This window comes from Phoenix dactylifera, chromosome 2 (assembly GCF_051530095.1).
Source record: "Phoenix dactylifera cultivar Ajwa chromosome 2, Ajwa_hap1_PhDact_Kaust_v1.1, whole genome shotgun sequence".
In the NCBI taxonomy this organism is placed as follows: Eukaryota; Viridiplantae; Streptophyta; class Magnoliopsida; order Arecales; family Arecaceae; genus Phoenix; species Phoenix dactylifera.
In genome coordinates, this window is record NC_143191.1 from 32,704,137 (window position 1) to 32,716,740 (window position 12,604).

The following is a 12,604-nucleotide window of genomic DNA, read 5'->3' on the forward strand; positions in this document are numbered from 1 at the left end:
TAGGAGTGATTGATCCATTCTCGTGATACTCTCCTCTAGTTCACAGATTCTGAGGATTAGTCTATGGTGGACATAGGACTTCCTATCTATGATCATCAATTCGGTTCCTAAATCATGGATAAGTCCATAACTATCTCTTGTGGCACGAAAATAATATGATTTTTGGGTGCGTGCCAGAGTTCGAGTCGACTCGGATACATTTTAGAGTCGGCTCATGTGGGAGTCGACTCGCGCATATTTGGGAGTCGACTCGCGGTCGAGTCGACTCACGACTTACCGGAGTCGACTCGAGGTCGGAAATCCGATGTTTTAACCCTAATCGAAACGTTCAATCCCCACTTCTATTCACAGCCGACACTGTTCCAAAACCCTAGAGCCAACTCCGACCTCGTCTCCGACCCATTCTAGGTCTTCTCCATCGAGTTTTCCTCCATTTTTCCTAGTTCCTCTCCCGTGTCTAGGTCAAAAATGCCTAGAAAAGCAGTTGTGCCAAGCCGAAAGAGACCCATCTCCGCGAACGGGGCCGAGCGACGGTCCAAGGCTCGGAACGAACCGGCGAGGCCACCACCTCCGGTTCCTTCCCCGCCTAGGCCGGTTCCCTCGCGCTCATGCGCCGGGAAGGTTGTCTCTACCGGGAGGCATGTCAACTTTGACTTCCTCTCCCGAGAAGGGTTCAACCTAGGGCATCACCTTAGAGCCCAAGGTTTAGAGTTTTTCTGCACTCTTGACCTCCCTACCTATCTAGGGCTTGTTAGGGAGTTTTATGGTTCAGTGGCACGGGTAGGCGGGGGTATCCAGGGAACTATTATGGGTGTCCCTGTATTCATCTCGGAGGACTTTATTGCACGAGTCCTCCATCTCTCGAGTGAGGGGATTGTTCCCACACACCCCTCTGACAGGACAGAGGCCCTTACGGCCATTATAGGGAGTCCACCAGTGTCCCCCATAGAGGAGGTGTTCGCAAATCAGCTTTCGACTGAAATGCGACTTCTCCTTAGTATTATCTCTAGGACTCTCTTCCCGAAGATAGGTAGATTTGACTTCATTTCGGAGAGAGACCTAGCTCTGATGTTCTACCTCCTCCAAGACACTCCCATCCACTTTCCAAAACTTATCTACAAGTACCTCTGTGAGCCCCTAGATATACCTAGGCTCAGTCTCCCATATGGCATGTTGTTCACTCTGATATTTCGGGAGTTAGAGGTCCCCATTCCTGAGGGGGAACCCTCTCGCTCACTGTGATTTACAGATCGCATGGGTGAGGGAACCCTTCATCGGATGGGATTCCATAGAGTAGAGGGAGTCTGGGTACGGAGACCATCCACATCTTCTGACCCTACCACTCATCACTCTCCTACCTCTGACCATGATCAGGACCACCATACAGATCTACCCACTCATCCTTCTACCTCTGGTCCTGCACATACAGAGCCCTCCACCTCCACTGCCCCATCTACTCAGCAGCAGCCACTGGAGGTCCGCATTTCTTCTGAGCAGCTCCGTGAGTTGCAGCAGGAGATAGTGAGGGATCTCAGAGATAAGTTGCTGAGGGAGCTCCGAGGTCCTTCGAGTGCTCCCTCCACCGAGATTGTTCCCTCCCTGGCAGCAGTAGCCGAGATGACTGGGCACTTATGGGAGGAGATATCAAATGTGCGCAGCCTGGTCCAAGCTCAATACTGGAATATAAGTGATGTCAAGGACGACACGAAGAAGATCCGAGACGGCATCAGACAAGAGCTAGAAAGCCAGAGCCAGGGTGCCGAGAAGCTAGCCCATGCACTGCTCTCCAGGTTGGACACCCTCCAGGAGAGTGTCAACCACATTTCTTCGATTCAGTCTAGAACCACCTCGGAGATACTTGAACAACTCGGAAACATCAATGAGGGGTTAAGCATGGTCGTCAAACACACTAGACTGAGCAAGGGCTAGTGTTGTTTGTTATTTTTACTTTATGTTGTACAGTCCCTTGAGGACTCACTTGATTTGTAATCACACTTGTACTCAAATTTGAATTAAATACAATGAGTAGAAATTCCTTTCAAAAATTGTGCATTCTTGAGTTCTTGTACCTTACTGTGCTTTCTGCCTTTTTGCTATGATGACAAAAAGGGGGAGAAAATATATTGAATTGAAATGTAAAAGGAATCAATAAAAAGAAAAATTTTTTAAAAAATACAAAGTAATTTGTTCTAAGTGGATTCGATATCTCGAGGCTCATTATCTCTCTGTTGGGGCTCCTAAAGGAGTAATCTCCAGAATCCATTCAAGGGATATTCGGAGATTAGTTGAATCATACTCAAGAACAAATTGACAGATTTTTCCTCTAAAACCAAAAATTTAAGCTCAAAAGCTTCAAGACATTAAAAGAAAATTCAGAGAATCCAAACAAAATTGAATGCATATGTTGAGGGGGAGAATCTAAAATCTTAAGAAAGCAAATTCATTAAACATATATAAGCCAAACAATTGATTGCATGACATGAATGCTTACATAATTCCAAATGAAAGGGGGAGCTTTAATTTCAGGATTTACTGTTTCACATCTTTCAATTTTGGATAAATTAAATGACTAGACACTTGAATTCATTTCAAAACTTTATTATAAATCTCCTTTTGGTTGAGCAATTCACTTTATAAATACTCAATGTTTTGTCATCATCAAAAGGGGGAGATTGTGGAGTGATTGATTACAACCCTATTTGATTTGATGAGCTCAAAGCATTTGAGTATATCTTATGTTATACTAATGAATTCAATTTAGTGTTTCAGTCAAATATTTGTAAATTTATGATTAATTGTCTCTAGCCTTGGTTCAAGACATTTTGGCTAAGTATGGAAATCAATTTGAACCAAAGTCTGTAGCTCGAGTCGACTCCGGAAGATTACGAGTCGACTCCAAGTGTATCAGAAGCACTGGCACAAGCTCGAGTCGACTCCGGAACATTACGAGTCGACTCCGACTGAGAACAGACAGCATGACAGAAAGATTAATCTCAAAATCTGTCACCGAGTCGACTCCGGAAGAATTAGAGTCGACTCCGATGCTTGCCGAGTCGACTCCAGCAAAGTACGAGTCGACTCCATGGAAGTAACAGACAGAAAGACAGAGAAGTCGTTTTGGACTCTGAGAGCCGAGTCGACTCCCGAAGTACTCGAGTCGACTCCGACGGTTGGCAAGTTGACTCCTAAGGAAGCAAGAGTCGACTCTCAGAGGAATGCAAGACTAAAAGTCAGAGAGCCAACTTCGGTGTCTGAGAGCCGAGTCGACTCCAGCAAAGTCCGAGTCGACTCCGAGGCAGTTCAACTCCAAAGACAGAAGACCAGTATTTCGGTGTCTGAGAGCCGAGTCGACTCCCGCAAAGTCCGAGTTCAAAAACAGAAGACCTGTCTTTCCGACTCTGAGAGCCGAGTCGACTCCAAGAAAATCCGAGTCGACTCGAGGAAGTAAAACCGAAAGAATGATTTGTAGAATCCTGAAGAACGAGTCGTCTCCAGAAGGGAAAGTCATCTCCGGACATTGGCGAGTCGACTCCGGTTCAGCCGAGTCGACTCCAGAACGGGACGGCACTTTATTTCAAATTTTGAACAGTGGCCGAGTCGTCTCTAGTAAAGCATGAGTCGACTCCAGCAACAGCCGAGTCGACTCCAGATCGAGCGAGTCGACTCCGATCCCAACGGACACTTTGTCAGGAGTTGCAGAGTGTGCAGAACAGCCATAAATATGTGTCTAACGGCTAGTTTTCGTTGGGGATGGCTTAAATAGCCAGAGTGAACAGTAATAGAGTAAGAAAGAGAGACTCCATTCAAAGCAAAAGAGATTTCCACCAACTAAAGCCTCTCAAGAGTAATTACAAGAGAAAGAAGGAAGAAGAGCATTGAAGTCCACTCTCCAACCGTCTTCCTCACATTCAAGGCTCTCCTCCTGACAGCAAATCTTCAGCACATTCAAGAGGAGTCAAAGAGTTTGAGAAGCCCCTTTCTCCACCTCCAAAAATCTGTTTGAGGGCTTCTAACTCTTCTTTGTTTATATTGTCTAAATACGCTTTTTAAGAAGCTTTCTTTTTTACTTGTCTCAAATTGTTTTTCTTACTTGATTCAATCAGGGGATTGAATCAAGGGTGTTAAGGTTTGTTGGTGAGCCGAGGATAAGGGTTTGATTGTGATCCCGAAAAAACAATCGGGTGGTTCTAGTCGGTGAGCCTGTGAAAACCGACCGAGTTCGTTGTGATCTCGTAAAACAACAAGTTGGGTTGTGAGCTTGTAAAACAACCGGCTGTAATTCGAGGGATTATAGTGAACTCCCAAGTGAGGCTTGGGGAGTGGACATAGGAGCAAGGGTTAGCTCCGAACCACTATAAAATCTTTTGTGTTTGTGATTGTTTCATTTTCTCTTCCTTTCCCTTCATCCACTGCATATAGTAACTAATTAATCCACTTGTAATAAGTTTTAATTAGTTACTCACAAGGTTTTTAATTGCAATAATTACTTTAAACCCAATTCACCTCCCCTCTTGGGTTGTCTTTTTGGGCAACACTTGGGATGAAGATCTATAGGGATAGATATAAAAGATTGCTTGGATTATCCCAATCTATTTATATTAATACTATGCTGAAGAGGTTCAGCGTGATTAATTCCAAGAAAAGCTATCTTCCGATGGCCATGGAATTAATCTATTTAAGAAGGATTGTCCGACAACTCTCCAAGAAAGAGAGAGTATGGATAGAATTCCATATGCTTCGGCAGTGAGATCTATAATGTACGCCATGACATGTACTAGACCAGACGTGGTATACTCATTAGGAGTAGTGAGTAGATACTAGTGTGATCCTGGTAGCAACCACTGGAAGGTTGTAAAAACCATCCTTAAGTATTTGAGAAATACTAAAGATCAGTGGCTTGTCTACGGTGATTCTAACTTGAAACTTGAGGGATATACTGATTCCAGTTTCTAGTCAGATCGAGATGATAGCAAGTGCGTGTCGAGTTATATCTTTACTCTTAAGGGTGGTGCTATCTGCCGGAAGAATTCCAAGCAGCACACAGTAGCAAATTTTACATACGAAGCAGAATACATCACAACATCTGATGCCGCCAAGGAAGCTGTATGGTTGTGCAAGTTCATCACCGAGCTTGGAGTGGCACCCTCTATTGATGGTCCAGTTACAATATTTTGTGACAGCACTGGAGCCATAACTCAAGCAAAAGAACCCAAAGCACATCAGCAGACCAAGCATATTCTGTGACGCTATCACCTGGTTCGGAAGATTATAGAACGATGTGACATTGATCTTCAGAAGATTGATATAAAAAAAAAATCTGGCTGACCCATTTGCCAAAGTCCTTGGCATTAAAGAATTCAACGAATACAAATCGAAGATGGATATTAGATACTATGCCGATTGGCTTTAGGCTAAGTGGGAGTTGTTGGGATTTGTATCCTAAATGTGAATCGTCAGCATGTTGATAATTGAATTTTGTAAATGAATTGAAAAAATTAATGAAGTGTTATTTGGCATTATTCATCATTTTATTGTATATCTTCAAATTAACTCTTATATGATGAAGTCCTTAGGACTTATTTTATGTTAAAGGAGGATTTATCTTTGAGTCCTTAAACCTGTTCGCAACCAAATGATATACTATTACTAGGACGACAACATTATCGATATTGGGTCATTGTGTGACATATACGTTGGTTGTCCTCTTAACTAAGGAGTGTGGAGGCACTAATATGTCATACAGGTGAAGTGTAGGAGTACATTTTACTGAACGTGACCAATTTCAGAACGCTCTATTATCGAGAGATATTCCAAGTAGATATGAGTATAAGTATTCCTCAGACCTGAGATCACCACAGTGATTAACAAGCAACTCACTGTATTTTGGTACCGAACTAGCAGAATTTCTAATTCTGGGACAGAATGTTACTGGGTGCAGTCAAGTACTTGCGAAATCGGTGCGTGAGTCAAGATGGAATTGACCCCTTATTAAAATAGGAGATAATGCTTTGTGTTCAATTTAGCAAAACCTTGGCCAGAGTAATCCTTGTGAGGAGTCAAAGAAATTCTAAAGTTGATCACATAGTGGATGTATTGATTAAAGAGTTGACAGAACTCTGAGGTCATCTTGGCATTAGGAGTCAAAGGGGTGAATTATACAGTAACCATAGTCCAGGGTTCCAGAATACTTGCTTCGCATATATTCGGCCTATCCGGACGTCGGGTACCATTGCTAGATAGTCACATCAATTAGTGCATGAAGTCGTTCCTGTATTACCGGCTTAGGTTCGAACCTATGAGGTCACACGCATATAAGGTTTCTGATTGATCAAGATGGCTGATGGATGATTAAGAATCATTCAGGGATAATTTGGTCAATTCGATTAGCAAATTATCATATAAAATAATTAAAGTAATTATTGGAGGATTAATTAGTAATTAGATTACTAATAAACTCAATTTGATTGAGTAATTGGACTAAGAATGAGCCAAATTGAATTGAATTCAATTTTGGGCTCAATCAGGGTTTTAACCTGATTGGATTAGGTCTGAACCAAGAAGACTTAAGTTGACCAAATTAAATTAGATTCAATTTGTGCTTAATTAGGGTTTGACCTAATTGGATTAGGTTCAACCCAAGAAGATTGGACTTCCCTAATTGTTAGGATTTGATCGAATTAAATGGGTTTGATCTGAATTGTTCGGATCTCGAAATCCACATGTCACTTGTTCATGCATGGCGCCATGAATTAAATTTTAATATAATTAAAAATTAATTTAACTTATTTAATGGCACCATGTGACACGTGGCAACCATCTAGAAGGGGCAACATGAGACGAGATCTCATGATAAGTGTTTGAACAAGTCAAACCTAATCCCTTCATGGCGCATGAATGAAGCATGCTTCAAATGGGTGGCGACATGAGCTGAGTTTGAATTTTGAATTCAAACATTAAGTCACATGGAAACTATGAATCAGATGGCTCATTCATCCGCCGACTAAATGAGGATATGGCGAGTGGAATTTTGAAATTTTCAATGGAAATTTCGAATTCAAATTGAATGGAAACAAGTCAGCACCATCCATCTCACCCGCATGAACCATCTATTGTTTGAATTTTGAATTCAAACAAGATAGGATCTATCTTATTACAACGCACCCCTTCATGCGCTAACAAGATGCCTGATCTTCCATTTAAATTTCGAATTCAAATGATAAGATGGCGTGCCATTAAAAGGATTGATTCCATGTGTCACCAACAACATGAAAATTCAGCCTTATCCATCTTGCCGACTTGATCCTCCTCTAAGTCCATCTCGCCATAGCTGATAGGGACCTCTGAGAAGAGCTTTTAGATCAGATCTAAGTCCTCTTTAATCCCTACAAACCATTCCTCTAATTTCTTCCAAGAAGGCAAATCAAAAGTTGATAGTGTTGGGAAGATTAGATTTCAGCCACAAGGGATCTTGCGCAAGCTAGCACTTCCACGGGATTGGATCTCTCCACGAACTTCGCGTGAATCACTCGTCGAGGCCAGACGACTGCGTGGTTGCGAAGCTCGAGCATAAGATTCATTACCTTCTGATTTCGTAAAGGTATGAATCTAGATCCAAAGTTAAATCTTATACTAGCATTTAGATAGGATCCAATCCCCGAGGGTTAAACTTCTTTTGGGGCTCCTCACAGAGTAATCTTCATAGCCTATTCGATGGGCATTTGGAGATTAGTTGTGTCATAGATAAGTTTAGAACTTAATTAATGATTTCATTTCAGATCTGATATTAATCATGCAATATTTTTTAGCATAATCGTTTAAACGTTTCCGGTATATTGATCATGAGTTCTTGTAGTGGCGTTTTGAGATTTGTTTTCTTATGCATGCTAGAATTAAAATGTTTAATTCGATTTTTCCGCAAAAGAACTACGTATGGTTTGATCCCCCTTGTGAAGGGGTACGTAGGCAATCCGAACAGGTGCAGCCATTTTTGTAAAAATTTTAAATTTCAGCATGCTATCACTGCTAGAACTCATAGAAATCTTTCATCAGTATCCTTAGAAGAGACGAAAGCTATCAAACTAATTTATAGATGCACATAATTCCACACAAATTTAGCAAAATTTTCCAAGTAGCATGATGTCAACAGCATACAACCAAACAAAGAAGCCCTCTGTCCACTGTGTCCAAATAATCACACGACTCGCAAGTTAGCCATTGGTGGAATGCATGGATTTCATGAAGGCTTCGTACTAGATGGATGGGTAACTAGAAACACAAGTTCGAGTGCATCTATCATAAAAAAGGGAGTGCCTTGGAAATATTTTTTTCAAGAGGTGCGAGGGGGGCAGGGAATAGACCGGTTGCATGAAAAACTATTATCTTCTCCACTCTGGCCACACACCTACACATCCACGGTGCACAAAAGAAAAGGGTTCAGATGATTTAACTTGAGGATGAAAACAAGGAACCCAAGTGAAGAAAATATAGAACATGCAGTCTTGGTCAATGGTCCCTGTCCATCAAGAGAGTTCGAATAGAATTTTAGGGAAATGTAACAATCTACGACCTGATCTAAAATGGATTGTATAAGTACTCAAGATCTCTCTAAAGAATAACGAATGTAGGACTAAATGCATGCCCACACAGATCCTCACATACTCCCTTCATTTAAGCTCTGACGCCTCGTCAGGTTAAGAGTTCAAATCTAATCACAAGTACCACGGTCGACTCGTGGTTAGCCCCAATGAATCTGTGCTGCAATGTCCTCTAGGTTACATAGGTTATGAGCTGGGTTCGCTCTAATACTATTTGTAACAACTCAGGACCTCATCGAAAATGACTAGCTGGAAGATATTATTTGGGTTCTATCTAAAATCTCTCTAGAAAATAACTAATGTAGGACTAAATGCACGCCCATATGGATAATAGGGCATTTTGATTCTCTCTTAGAATCCCAAAATGGAAATGAGATACTCCCAAACTTAGGAATGGGACTATTTATTTTTATTCTTCTTTCTACCGCCGGTATGGGATTCAGCATTACAATTTTTTTTTTAAAAAAAAAATCACCTGCTTAATGGCCGGCGCGCAGTTTAGCCGGAATGTGGCAGTCGAAGGTTAACGCGATTGTGACAGTTAGAGTTGGGCAACGGGCCGTGCCGGGCTGGCCCGGCCCAGGCCCCCCGGGCCAAAACTCTAAACGGGCCGTGCCTGGCACGGCCCGTGAGGCACGGAAGGCAAGCCCGGCCCGGCCCCCGGCCCCTCTATTGGTGGGCCGGGCCGGGCACGGCACGGCACGGGCCGTGCCAGGCACGGCCCGTAACGGGCCGTAACGGGCCGTGCCAGGCACGGCCCGCAACGTCTCTAAACGGGCCGTGCCTGGCACGGCCCGTCTGGAGAGGGGGGAAGAAAATAGCCGTTTCCAACGGCTATTTTCGGGAAAAAGACGGTTTTGCCCCTCCCAACAGTCCTATAACGGCTGAATTGAGGGGTATTTTGGGAAAAAAAAATTTTTGGGCTTCTATAAATAGCCCATTCCTCCCTCATTCTCACCACACCAAACCTCTCATTCTCTCCTTCTCTACTGCTATTATTTCTCTCTTCTAAAGTGCTCTTCTAGCAATTTAATTTTTAGTTTGTTCAAGTACTACACAAGAGGAGGTTCCTGTTGAGAAGAGAAGGTCGCTTCTGTTGAGAGCACAAGAGGAAGCTCGGAATCTCGGCGCTGCCTCTGCCCTCCGACCCTCTACTCAATTCCTCCTTGCGGTTAGTTTTTATTTTTTGAATTAATCATAGATATGTCATCTTTTGAGGAAAGTCAGTTTGGCATTCCTGTTTCTGAGGGGGAAGAAACTAATCCCCAACCCCCTGTTCCTAGTTCCTCTAGAACTGGTGAACCGAGTGAAGGTCAAACCTCTTCTCGTAAGAGGACTAGTACTGTATGGAATGAATTTGATAGAGTTATGGTTGAGGGAGTCTGGAAAGCTAAATGTAAAAAATGTGCCAAACTTTATAGTTGTAGTAGTAGTGGGGGAACAGGGCATTTAAAAAGACATCAAGAGAGTCATAGGATGCATGATTCTCATGCTCAAACTCAAAGTAGCCTTAATATACAAGGGGGATTACTTGTAGGTAATTTTGCATATAATCATGAAAATCAAAGAAAAGCACTTGTAAAATGGATAGTTAAGGATGAATTACCTTTTAGTTTATGTGAATCTTTTAATTTTGAAGAATATGTTCAATTAAACCTACAACCTGCTTACAAAAGAACTAGTAGGCGTACATTTAGAAGAGTAGCTATGACCAATTTTTTAGCAATGAAACAAAATTTAATTGAAACACTTTCTACTTTAAATGTAAAAATTTCATTAACTTCTGATATTTGGTCAGCATCTGTAGGTAGTAATTCTTTTATTGCCATTACTGCTCATTATATTGATAATGATTGGCAATTAAATAAATGTATTCTTGCTTTTCGTGCTTTTGATTTTCCACATTCTGGGCAACAAATTTCAAATATAATTTATCAAACTGCATGTTCATATAATATTAATGATAAAATTATGTCTATTACTTTTGATAATGCATCTAATAATAATTCTGCTGTTGTATTATTAAGAGACTCATTGCATCCCATATTAGATGGAAATTTACTGCATATTAGATGTGCATGTCATATCTTAAATCTTTCTGTTCAAGCTGGCATGGGCATGATTCAAGATGTGATTTCAAAAATTAGAAATGCAGTTTCTTTTATTCATGCTTCTAGATCAAGACTTCAAGAATTTAAGGAATTATGCATAAATCATGGTAAACGTTTTAAAAAATTTAAACTTGATGTAATTACTCGTTGGAACTCCACATATAGCATGATACATGATGCATACCCATATAAAAATTTATTAAGTGCATATATTAATGATCGTGGATTAGGATTTACATTGACTGAAACTGATTGGAATAAAGGAAAAATTTTGGAAGATTTTTTGCTTAGTTTTTATAATGCTACCAATGTTCTTTCTGGTATTTATTACCCTACTTCATGTTCATTTTTACAACAAGCATATATAATTAGTCAAAAATTTGCAGAACATAGATATGATGATGTTTTAATGCCTATTATTCACCTAATGGAATCTAAATGGAATGAGTATTGGGACAGGATATGTCCTATGCATAACTTAGCTGCTGTATTTGATCCTAGAGTTAAATTAAATGGCGTGCTAATTTTACTTGATGCATACGCTGAAAATATGAATCAAGATGCTGAATCTGCTAAAGATGAGGTAAGACAACTTCTTTATGATATTTATGCTATATATGATGAAAAAATTCGTGGATCTAGAACACAAATACAAACCTCTATTCCTCCTTCTAGTAGTTCTCGTTCGTCATCTATTTTTTCATTCATTGCACAGAGAAGACACACACATGCTTCAAGTTCCTCTTCATCTTCTTCATCTTTAAGTAGTGAACTAGAATTTTATTTACGAAATGATCTTCAGTCTGCATATGATGAAAATCAAATAGAGAATCTAGATGTATTATCTTGGTGGAAGAGTGTTAGAAATCAATATCCTGTTATGTCTGCAATTGCACGCGATATTTTAGCTGTGCCGATGTCCACGGTAGCATCGGAATCCGCTTTTAGTGCAGGTCGGCGTGTTCTTGACGAAAAGAGAAGTAGGATGACGGGCGAAACGGTGGAGATGCTTCTCTGCTTCAAGGATTGGCTGGATGCTGAGGCAAGACTTCAAGATAAAGGTGGACATAATACAACATCCTCTGATGATGATGATACAAACACTACTGAAGACTGAAGACTGAAGACTGAAGACTGAAGAGTGAATACTGATTCACTGAATCACTGATGATTAGTAAGATTTCTTAATTTTTTATAATTGTACATTTTTATTGTATTCTGGAGGTCAGACCAAGGTCCAAACCTCGGCCCTTTCTTAGTTTCTTATTGTATTCTAGAATCTAGAGGTCAGACCAAGGTCCAAACCTCCCTTCATGTACCATTTTGATTGAAATTAATAAACTGGTAGGGGTCTATGCCAAACCCCCCACCATTAAGGTGGCTTTATATTCATAAATCAAGATTTCTTAGTGTTCATAATTTATTAATGTATTAAAAAAATTTTATCGGGCCGAGCCGGGCCCAGGCCCGGACCGTGCCAGGCCCGCGTGCCAGCCCGGCCCAGGCCCTTATGGGCCGTGCCGTGCTGGCACGCGGGCCGTGCCGTGCTTGGCCCGCGTGCCTAGACCGGGCCGTGCCGGCCCAGGCCCGAAGCGGGCCGTGCCTGGCACGGCCCGCTGGCCAGGATTCGCTAGCCCAGCACGGCCCTATCAAAGGGGCCGTGCCAGGCACGGCCCGTCACTGTAGCTGGCGGGCCGTGCCAGGCACGGCCCGCTTCGTGCCGTGCCGTGCCGGGCCGTGGGCGGCCCGGCCCAGTGCCCATCTCTAGTGACAGTCAGTCCTGGTAACGTGGTTAAGGCAAAAGCTGGTTTCCGCATCCTCGAGCGTTGATCGATGATGTGATGATCTAATGTTACGTAACCGGGGTTTATCGTGGATTAACAAGGCAAAATAGGCCCA